At 40.0% G+C, this 9,712-nt stretch overlaps 1 long non-coding RNA gene across 1 annotated transcript; it reads left to right on the top strand.

Annotated features, from left to right (window-relative positions):
- Positions 1–5,714: 5,714 nt before the first annotated feature.
- Positions 5,715–9,687, top strand: LOC114429239 (uncharacterized). The gene is made up of 3 exons (XR_003669632.1): positions 5,715–6,086; positions 7,079–7,266; positions 9,341–9,687. It is a non-coding gene; the product is annotated as an uncharacterized LOC114429239 (long non-coding RNA).
- The last annotated feature ends 25 nt before the right edge of the window (positions 9,688–9,712 follow it).

Genomic DNA, 9,712 nt, shown 5'->3' with positions numbered 1-9,712 from the left:
CAACACATAAACATGCTGCTGTAATGAGAGAAGGGAAAAACACGGAAAAGGTGTTTTCAGTGATGGAAAACGATAATAATCTAAATTCAGGGAGATCAAAGAGTGAATATCTGTTTCCAGGTTACTTTATGATGTTTGCTGTTTACAGTAGAAGCCTCCAAATTACTACACAAGTTTCTACATAATTGGCACAAAAGCAAATGTCTCACTGAGTTATCTAATTATACCAGCATCTCTACAAGAGAGAAGGAAAATTCATGTACTCTAGTTTGACGGCTGTAAAGAAACAAATTCAATATAAGACATTTCCAGGCTGCAATGTCTTCTCTTCCATAACACACCCTCTGTTCCATAGAAGCAACACCAAGCTTACAGTTACTGTATCACAGCTGGTTAAGATAACAAAGAGAGGAAATAACATATTAAGCTTAAATTACAATAAACACGCGGTCAGTGTAATATTGTAAACTAAGGCTAATCGATACCAAAACTCAATAAGTGATGCAATCAATCCTGCTGAAGAAAATACAGACAGATATCCTCACGTCATTTTGACACCCTCTGTGGAGAAAGTTAACAAGTGTGTAATGTGTGTGATGTATTATGGAAAGCCCTTTGAATATTTATTACATATCCTTGATGTCAAATGCTAATTTTCTGCACCAGTAATGCAGAATTTCACTAGTTTACCAGTGAAAGACAAGAATGTGCACTCGTTAATTAGTGAGGGACAGTTTTATGCACTAGCTAAAGCAGTTTTGGCTTTGCCAGTTACCTCCCAAAACTCAGAAATGGTCACAAGTAAACCATTAAGTACCCAAGTTGTTCAGCTAGTGAATGCAGTTTTGACCTTGTGCAGCCAAAATACTTCACTAGAAAGCCTCTCGCCCACCTCCTCATCAGTTCAACAAGTTTACTAGTAGACACTTCTAAACGTCTAAAATGCATTCACTAGTTTACTAGTAACTGTAACCCGCTGTTCCTTTGGGTACACTGTTTTAAAATCGCCGATTTAAATCCAATGCTTAACCACAAATAAATTCCTACACCGCAGCCTGGTTTTGAAGGAACCATCACAACACCTTGATGCAGAGGCTTAAATCCAGCTTAAGCCTCGAAGGAATTATCTAATAGCAGCTGTACTGTTGGTATCTGGAGTCTCCTTTGTGTGCATCAATACCCATCAATATCTTAGTAAACACACACACACTAAGCAGCAGAGTGTCTGTGATTGTAGGTAAATGTCACACGTGTTACATAACCCTGGAAGCTCTGAATCTCATTAACAAAGCCCCGGTAACTATGGCGATGAGCATCATCAGCGACCCCCAATGTAACTTATGCTAAAAAGGCCAAGAGGTTGCTATGACAACTGGAAGGAAAACAACAGAGAGCGAGAGAGAGAGAGAGAGAGAAAGTTAGAGATGTTGTCTTAATGCCTGCATGTTGTCCAGATACATAATCAATAAACACTCACAAACACTAACACATACCAACTAATGTATATTTAAAAAAAGCACCAATTAACAGGTTTGTACTTCCAGTCCCATTCTGTCATCATCATCCTGTACTTCAGGCCAGTATCACAGCATGTGAACACCCTCGCTCTCTTCACATGCACACACACACACACACACACACACACTCACAGTAAGGCTGTAGTAACAGCCTGGACTGGAGCTTGTTAGAGGAAATTCGCATGAATGCTAATTAGGACATAACATCTGAACATTTCATTCTGCCGTGAAACAACCTGTTCCATCCTGTCATCTCAGAAAGTGGAGTGCTCATTTTCTGCTCTCTTCTCATGTCTGACTCCTCTTTTTCTAACATTATGGTTTATATTTCTGACTGAACATAAATGTACTGTAACATGTGACTTGGCCTGTTCTTCTTGTTGTTGTTGTTGATGTGTGGATCCATCCAGGAGCCTGTGCATTCCCTGTGGCCTGCCTGTGCCTGAGCATCTGACAAGCCTCCTGCCAACTGTGTGCCACTAATTAGGAGATCAAGCAGTGAGAGAAGAGAGTTTTGTCTTAATAGATGAGAAAAAGAAGCCAGATCATCGACCGCTACACCTACACCTCAGAGCGGTAACATCAGCTGCTCAAGTTCAAACGTGTCTGATGTCTTTCAAACAACTTTACTCCAGAGGAACACATTAAACGGTCCAAAAGCTGCCTCCAATCATATTAAACTGAAAGATGTGACTGAACTACAGAGGGATAAGCACATTTACAAAATAGATGGTTGGATGTAAATTAACTGATTGAATTAGAAAGTAATGGGCGTATGTATAATTAAAAGAGGTCATCTGAGGTTAAAACATAGTCACATCTTTTAAGATTATTAATATTTAACACTGTTCTCTCTATTTATTCTCTAAAGAAGAGCAGCAGACATAAACAGCCAGACGTAATGGATGGATCTATGAAGAGGTGCCAGAAACCAATAGTTTGTCATCACAGATGAATCTGTCAATTACTGTTCATCATTTGCACTCATTTGACTTCCAACTATTTCTCTTGTTCCATGAAGAGCGAACATTATTTGTTGCTTCTGGGATTCATTAAAACTGCAATAACACAACAATATGACATCTGCCACAATGTTCTTCGCATAGTGCAGCCTGTCGCCATCTTTGGATTAACTGGCCGTTTAAATGGACTCAGGTGCTGCTAACATGTGAACACGTTTTCCAGAAACCTATGGGTGACATCACAGATGGTATGAACCCTTTGTTCCAAAGATATTTTCTGTGATTGGACCACAGAGACCAACCATCACTGCACACAAGCATCAGTAAACTGTGAGTACCCATGACCCTGTCATCAGAACACGAACTGCCCTGCTTCCAACTCAACACGTCCTCACATTTGGTCAATAATACATCCCCCAGATGTGACACGTGGTTACGTTTACGCTAACAGAACAAATGATCGAATTGCTAAGCATCACCCGATCATGGGACTGCCTGCCTGTAGTTTGAGTAAACATTAAAAAAGCCTGGTTAGCATTAAAAAACCTTGAGTTAGGTAAAGATCAGCATTTGTATCAAACGCAAACAGTAAACACATTTCACAAAGCAAACCATTCCTTTCTGTGTTTAACACACTTTCAGCTCGCATCATGACCAGTGCCCACCCCTGTGAACACACAGAGATGCAGCCATGGTAATAAGCACACACGTTCCACATGTTTTCAAGGGCTGAAATATCGTGCTCATGTGACCATGTGATCATGTTTCTTGGTGAGGACAGGTTGTTCCAACCACTGAAAGCACCCCTGTGTTTTAAAAATGCTTTGCCCTAGCTGTCATGATGTCCTTTCGCCAAATGGGTCTGAATCTAAACTGACTGTTCACTTGCTACCTGATATGTACCAACCATGACAGAAGCCATTGTAATGGGATAAGCGATCTCTTTAATGTGACAGTTGATCGGTGAAAAAACACTTTCTCATTTTATTCTGTTTCTAGAATAGAAGCTTAAAAATATCAGAGTTTTTAATGAGCACAAAATGACTAGCCTACACTCTTTATTGAAACGATAGCCAGAGGCTTTATGAAACATTTGTGAAGCTGCTCACCATGGAACTTATTTGCACTTTAAAGACAAAATCTGTAGCTTTGCCTGCAGTGAACTGTCACCTTCTTCCAGTAAACAGTAATTATGGATGCTTGTGTCTCCAAAAGGAAACTGTTAGTGTGGGGAATAAACATGCACATCACTCTGCTCTTCAACACCTCCTAAAATCAATCGAGGCTCATTTACTCTCTGTGTGTGTGTGTGTGTGTGTGTGTGTGTGTGCTTCTACATAAGGTACATTTATTAAACAACAGCTGCATATCAACAAAACAATCTCAAACACACAACTGTTTGTAAGTTCCTTGTGGTTGCGTTGTGCATCCCTAGCACCATGAGAACAGACACAGAGTGCTGAGTTGGTTTGATTTCACTGTACAATCAATGAAACCCAGGATCTGTTCTCACAGTACTGACGAGACAAACACACAATATCCCTCCCACACACCAACAAACACACACACACACACACTACTCTTATAAAAGTGCATGGTGCTTTGTAACTACACCGGCAGACAGACAAAGAGATGAGGCAGAATTGCTGGTGCTGAGTGCAGCCAACAAAAAATATGAACAGCTGAAAAAAAACATAACATAGCTGGAGGCTGACATCCGAATAAAAACCTGAGAGTATACCCAACTCTGAAGACAGAAAAAAACTTTGTCAAACTTCACTGTCAACACCAATCTGTTTTCATTGATTAATCTTTTCTTGTTGTTGTTCATATTTAATAAGCAGCACTACACAAGAGAAAACAGAACATAATGATTAGAGGGAAACCAACTGACTGACTGACTGAGAGGCTTGTTAGTGTGACAGAAACGCTGTTATAACCCAGAAACTATCTCTTTATTTGATTTCTGTTGTTTGCTACAAAGTAGAGTAAGTTTGCAAATTGATCCAAAATTTCTTCTGGGAATCTGGGAAGGAAACATTCAGCCACAGCTACAGCTGCTCAGAGGACATTTGCACTTCCTTTGTCCACAAAGAGCCATTTAAATGTTTCATCAGTCATGTCTAATAAATAATAAACACATTGTGTCTTCTAAATCTTTGATTATGCAGTTTCTTTATATTGTTTTGTTACTTAATTCATCCAAATTGCCTTTTTAATATGAATCAATGAAATAAGGATCAATACAGAATATAAAATGACCAGAAATGTCAACTTCAAACAAGACCTATGTCTCTCATAAGCTTCACACACACACACACATAACTCTGTTGAATACCAACAGAAACACACAGCAAACCTTAACATCAACATATAGAAACAACCCAGCTGTGTCCTGCTCTATCACACACAGGGATACACTTCATCTCCAAAAATAAGCCCATTAACTCCTGAGCAATCACAAAAACAACAAAGCAAATCACTCTGATCGATCTTTGATGACAGCCACTCAATTGGCCAGCACTTCTCAGTAGTCGGAGCCAAACTGCGCCTGTGATTGTATCACCTAAAGCCTGCTTTCCTTCCCATGGGAGAACAGTACTGGTGTGTTTAAATGAGTTTCTGCCTGAAGTCTGAGTAAACAAGTGTCAGGCAGCACAGAGGGCAGAGACAAGTCCTCCAAAAGGAGAAAGATGTGCTTGGTTCAGTGCTCATAGAAGGCCTCTTTGTGAAAATACATAGACGCCCAAACAGTGACTTCCCACACTGATGGCTTTCTACCTCAAGAAAAATGTTGTTGTTTACCTTTAAGGTCATGTGTTCATCAAAATAAGACACAGGTATGGCTCCGTCTTCCTGGCAGTTTAAACTGAGGCTTGTTGTTTTTCTTCATTTTGGTTGTAGCAGCACGGTCATGGCTGATTCTATCACCTCTGTTTTAAAGTAATCAATACTGCCTCTAAAGGTATCAGTGCTCGCTGGTGAAGATACAAATGTTAGACAGAGAGAGAAACCAGAGAGACAAGGCAGATAGATAAGAGAAATTAGAAACTAACCATCTGCTCAAGTGTGTGTTTTATTGCACAGTAGCACAAAGGTCTAAGGTTCAATGATCAAAGCATTACTGCAGTGATAAACATAAAATGACACACTGAACCTCACATGCTTACACACACACATACGACACACACAGCTCTGGCCTGTGCAGCTAATCTTCTTACCAATCACAAGGTCTGACCGTTGTAACCGAACAAAGTTCACATCATCGACAGTGGTGGTATTTATTCCACAGAGAAACACAGGAACCACAGAGGCAAACAACAGAACCTTACAGAGTCACAGCTTCTTCCTCTGGTGACTTCAGTGGTGATTTAAGTCCGAAGACACCTCTCTGATTTCTCCAATGTCGGTATAAGCACAGTAAAAACTGACATACTAGAAGAGACGGAACTTTAGAAGCTATGCGACATACGGTTAAATTGTTACCTTGACTCGACTCTGAATACGGACTACAGGAGACTACTTAACACCAGCAAGCAGCACAATGCAGTAGCGATCAGCCGTTCCTTTCCACCTTTAAATCTGCATTTGTGGAAACTGAAAAACTGTAAGTATTCATTTTCTTCCCTCCGTATGTGTCATGTACTGGCTTGTGTTGATAGAATTTGACATGTGTGAAACATTCCTGTTTTCTACCCAGCTGCTAAGGTGGAAACATACAATACCATTAAAATAAAAATGGCTACACATTATTAATGACTCAATCTGGAAAGCAAACCTGTTGAAATTGCTGATTTATGTCGGTTTATAGATAGAACCTGCACATCATTATGTGTTCAAAAGAAGAATTCCTGTAGCACACTTGCCAAGTTCTACTAAAATTAGGCATCTTATCTAAATACCAGCTAAACTATGGTCCAACACATCCACCAGATACAACACATGGTTACATTTATGCTACCAGAACATAGGATCGTATTGTCTGATGCCATCATGGGACTAAGTGAGAAACTTTAACTAAAGGAGTCTGAGGTTCAAGTCCCCCTAAACACCCTGAGCTGTTTTGTTTTCACCCATGTTTGGTTTATTTTTAATTAGATTAGATTTGACTGGTTAGGGTTAGACATTGAAAACAAGATGTAGGTAAAGATCATCTTATAGGACACACACAACAGTACAAGAAAAAACACTCTCGTAGCACGGTTGCCATATTCAGTAGTCCCTGCCCCCATGAAAACACAGCAATACGGCTGGAGAAATATGCACAAATGTTCGGTTTTCAAGGACTCAAATATCAGCCTCATGAGCGCAGGCTGCTCTAGTAATACAGGTGAGCAGCTTGTGTCAACAGCTCCATCTGAGACCCATCAGAAGAGCTGATCCCGTGTCAGCTGTGTGGAGTTAGTTTGAGCTCAACAAAGAAACAAAGATAAACACGAATGTAATTTACATCATGTGAGTGCTTCCACACCACGAACCTGATCAAAAGCTATCATTATCAGAAATGATGAATTGTACCTGGAGTCCTGCACATAACCTAATCAATGTGTGTTATCTGATCATGTTACACGGTCACATCCTCCTCTCTTCTCTGACTAGGACTACCATGGAGGTACTGAGTGGCCCCTGGGCTGACTTGGCTCTGCTCTTGCGACAGGCCGTCACACAGTCAGACAGACAGTCAGACGGCTTTCTGCCTCTGTGGCTCTTCGGCCTGCTGCTGTTCATGTCTGTCTGCCTGCTGCTGCTGCAGCTGATCATCTATCTCAGCTGGAGACTCAGACAGGGTGAGCATGAGATTAACTTTTCATGTCAAGTCTATGTTCAGACCACTTGCAATGTTATTTTTTTACTGTGGTGCAACGTCACTGAATGGACACTGTAGGGAGAGGCCGTTCTCCAGGGTCGCACATACAATCCTATAAATATATAAATCCAGAGGGGGAGATGAAAAATGTCATTTTATACCAACGGCAATGGGAGAAAAAAATAAAACATGAGGAGCACCTTTTATTTTTGGAAACAGAAACCGAGACCCAGAGCTATGTCTCAGATAACTCTCACGCTCACAATGTCTTCTGAACAGAACATGACAAGTCATGTCGTCTGCAGGTGGCGAAAAATGTCTTTGGGACTTAACTAAGCTACACTCTAAATAATGAAAACAGAGTAGATGCTGGCAAAAGTGACGTTACTGAGATGAATTTAAATTTGACGATTAGTTACACTGGCCTGGTTTGTGTGTACGTGTGGTGCATATGAAAACATATGTGAACCTTCTGTAGGCTTAAGTAGCCCATGCATATAATAAATAGAAACATGGCTTTTTCTTTCATCTTTGTGTGTGTGTGTGTGTGTGTGGTTGACCCCTTTGTTCTTTGTCCTGACACAACACACAAACACACACACTTGTCCAGTAAAGATAATGGGTCTGCTTTCCCCATCTGCGCCCTCTTTTAAGCAGAAGTGAATACGTTTATGCAGAACATGAAAGTACAGTGCTCAGGTGTTGCTGTTTTGAGACTTTGTTTGGTATTTATTTATATATAGCAGTAATGAACAGGCTTGACTGTATAGCTAGCCACAAGTTAGAGTGTGAGGTGCATCCTCTCCTGTTTATTCTGGGGCTAATTACAACCAATTACATCTAATCAAACACCTGTGGTTTACAGTACGTCAGTGGTGGTTTTATTAAGCATCATACTGATAGTGAGAAAATGCAGGTGCCCTACAGAATGAATCACTACAAGACACACAGTGAACTAACTATTTTACATGTGTAATTGATGCGTAAACTAGCACAGAATGGAACTTTTAGCATAAACTCACCCATTGATGTGGTGATCTGTGCTGCCTTCTCCCAGCTGGAGAGACATCCAGCCTCCACAAACCACAAAGGGCCACAGCTTGAAGACATTAGAGGCCTTTCCTCTTAGGTCTCTAATGAAACATACCTATTTCCAGCAATACAACGTAAACAACAAAATGCTGAAGGGTTACCACCATTGCACAGACAACGATCAATGTTAATCACAGAGATACTTGCAGTAGAATCTGTGTAGTTTCTGCAGTTGCAGCTTGTAGCAAAGCATCTTTAATGTTTATTTCACCTCACTAAAATTAAAGTATTGTCATAAGCTTTATTTGATGAGCTAATCTAACATAAGCTAATGTTAGCAAAGCATGTCTGCTGAATAATGCCACAGATACACAGAAAATATACTCTCCTCCTGTCATGAGGTGGGGAAATGCTCAATCTTGTGTAGTATTTAGTTATGTTAATAGTTCGTGTCTGCGCATGCGTACAAAACAAACCCCGGAAATGCATGTTTTCGTACCGATTACTTTCGTCACTTCAGACGACTACATAAATAAATACTGTTCCAACTCAAATGAGGTGGTAAATGCTCAGTCTTAAGTAGTATGCAATAAAATGATTATGACTTAAGTGGTAAACAATATTTAATGAGTTAGCTTTGCTAGCTTCACGCATGCTAGCAGGATGGATAATGCAAAATTACCTGTAACAACAGGACAGCTAGCTCGGGTTTCTGTGGTAGCTTTTAAAGGAGAATATTTTTCACACAACACATTAAACAATGAGTTAAAATATATATACACAAGACCTGTAAAGCAGAAGGGAGAAGTTCGTCTCCGCGCAGGTGTCCAGAACACACCCCGGAAGTACCTGTTTTCGATTACTTTTGTCACTTAAAACTACTAAACAAGTAAAATATGCCAACTTTAGGCAGTGAGTACGCTTAGGGTTCTTGCTTACTGATGTTTTACACACATTCAATAGTTATGTATCCAATTTATTGAGGTTCTTTATCACTCTTACCCTTTATTCCGCCTTTACAGATGAAGCTGCTGCTTTGGGGCTCCCACAGGACAGAAGCGCCATCTACAGGCAGATGTACAGAAGTGCACACCTGAGAAGGAGGACTATGGGCTCCCATTCAAACAGCTGACATACATGGACACTGAACTTAATATGGATGGGAGATTATACTTGACATAACTTAACTTTTTTTTTTTTAATTTACCAATATAAATAAATACACGTCAGGATTTAATACTTTTTATGACACATGTAAATAACACAGTTCTCTCCTGAAATCCCCAGGCAAATCTGTGACCCATTCAAATGAGTGCCTGTAATGAAAAGTAAATAATATTATAATAAAGATATTTGCCATTTTGTCTAAGAAATCTCACATTAACCAAATGAAG

This window comes from Parambassis ranga, chromosome 24 (genome assembly GCF_900634625.1).
Source record: "Parambassis ranga chromosome 24, fParRan2.1, whole genome shotgun sequence".
NCBI lineage: Eukaryota > Metazoa > Chordata > Actinopteri > Ambassidae > Parambassis > Parambassis ranga.
This window is presented reverse-complemented; position numbering and strand designations above follow the sequence as displayed.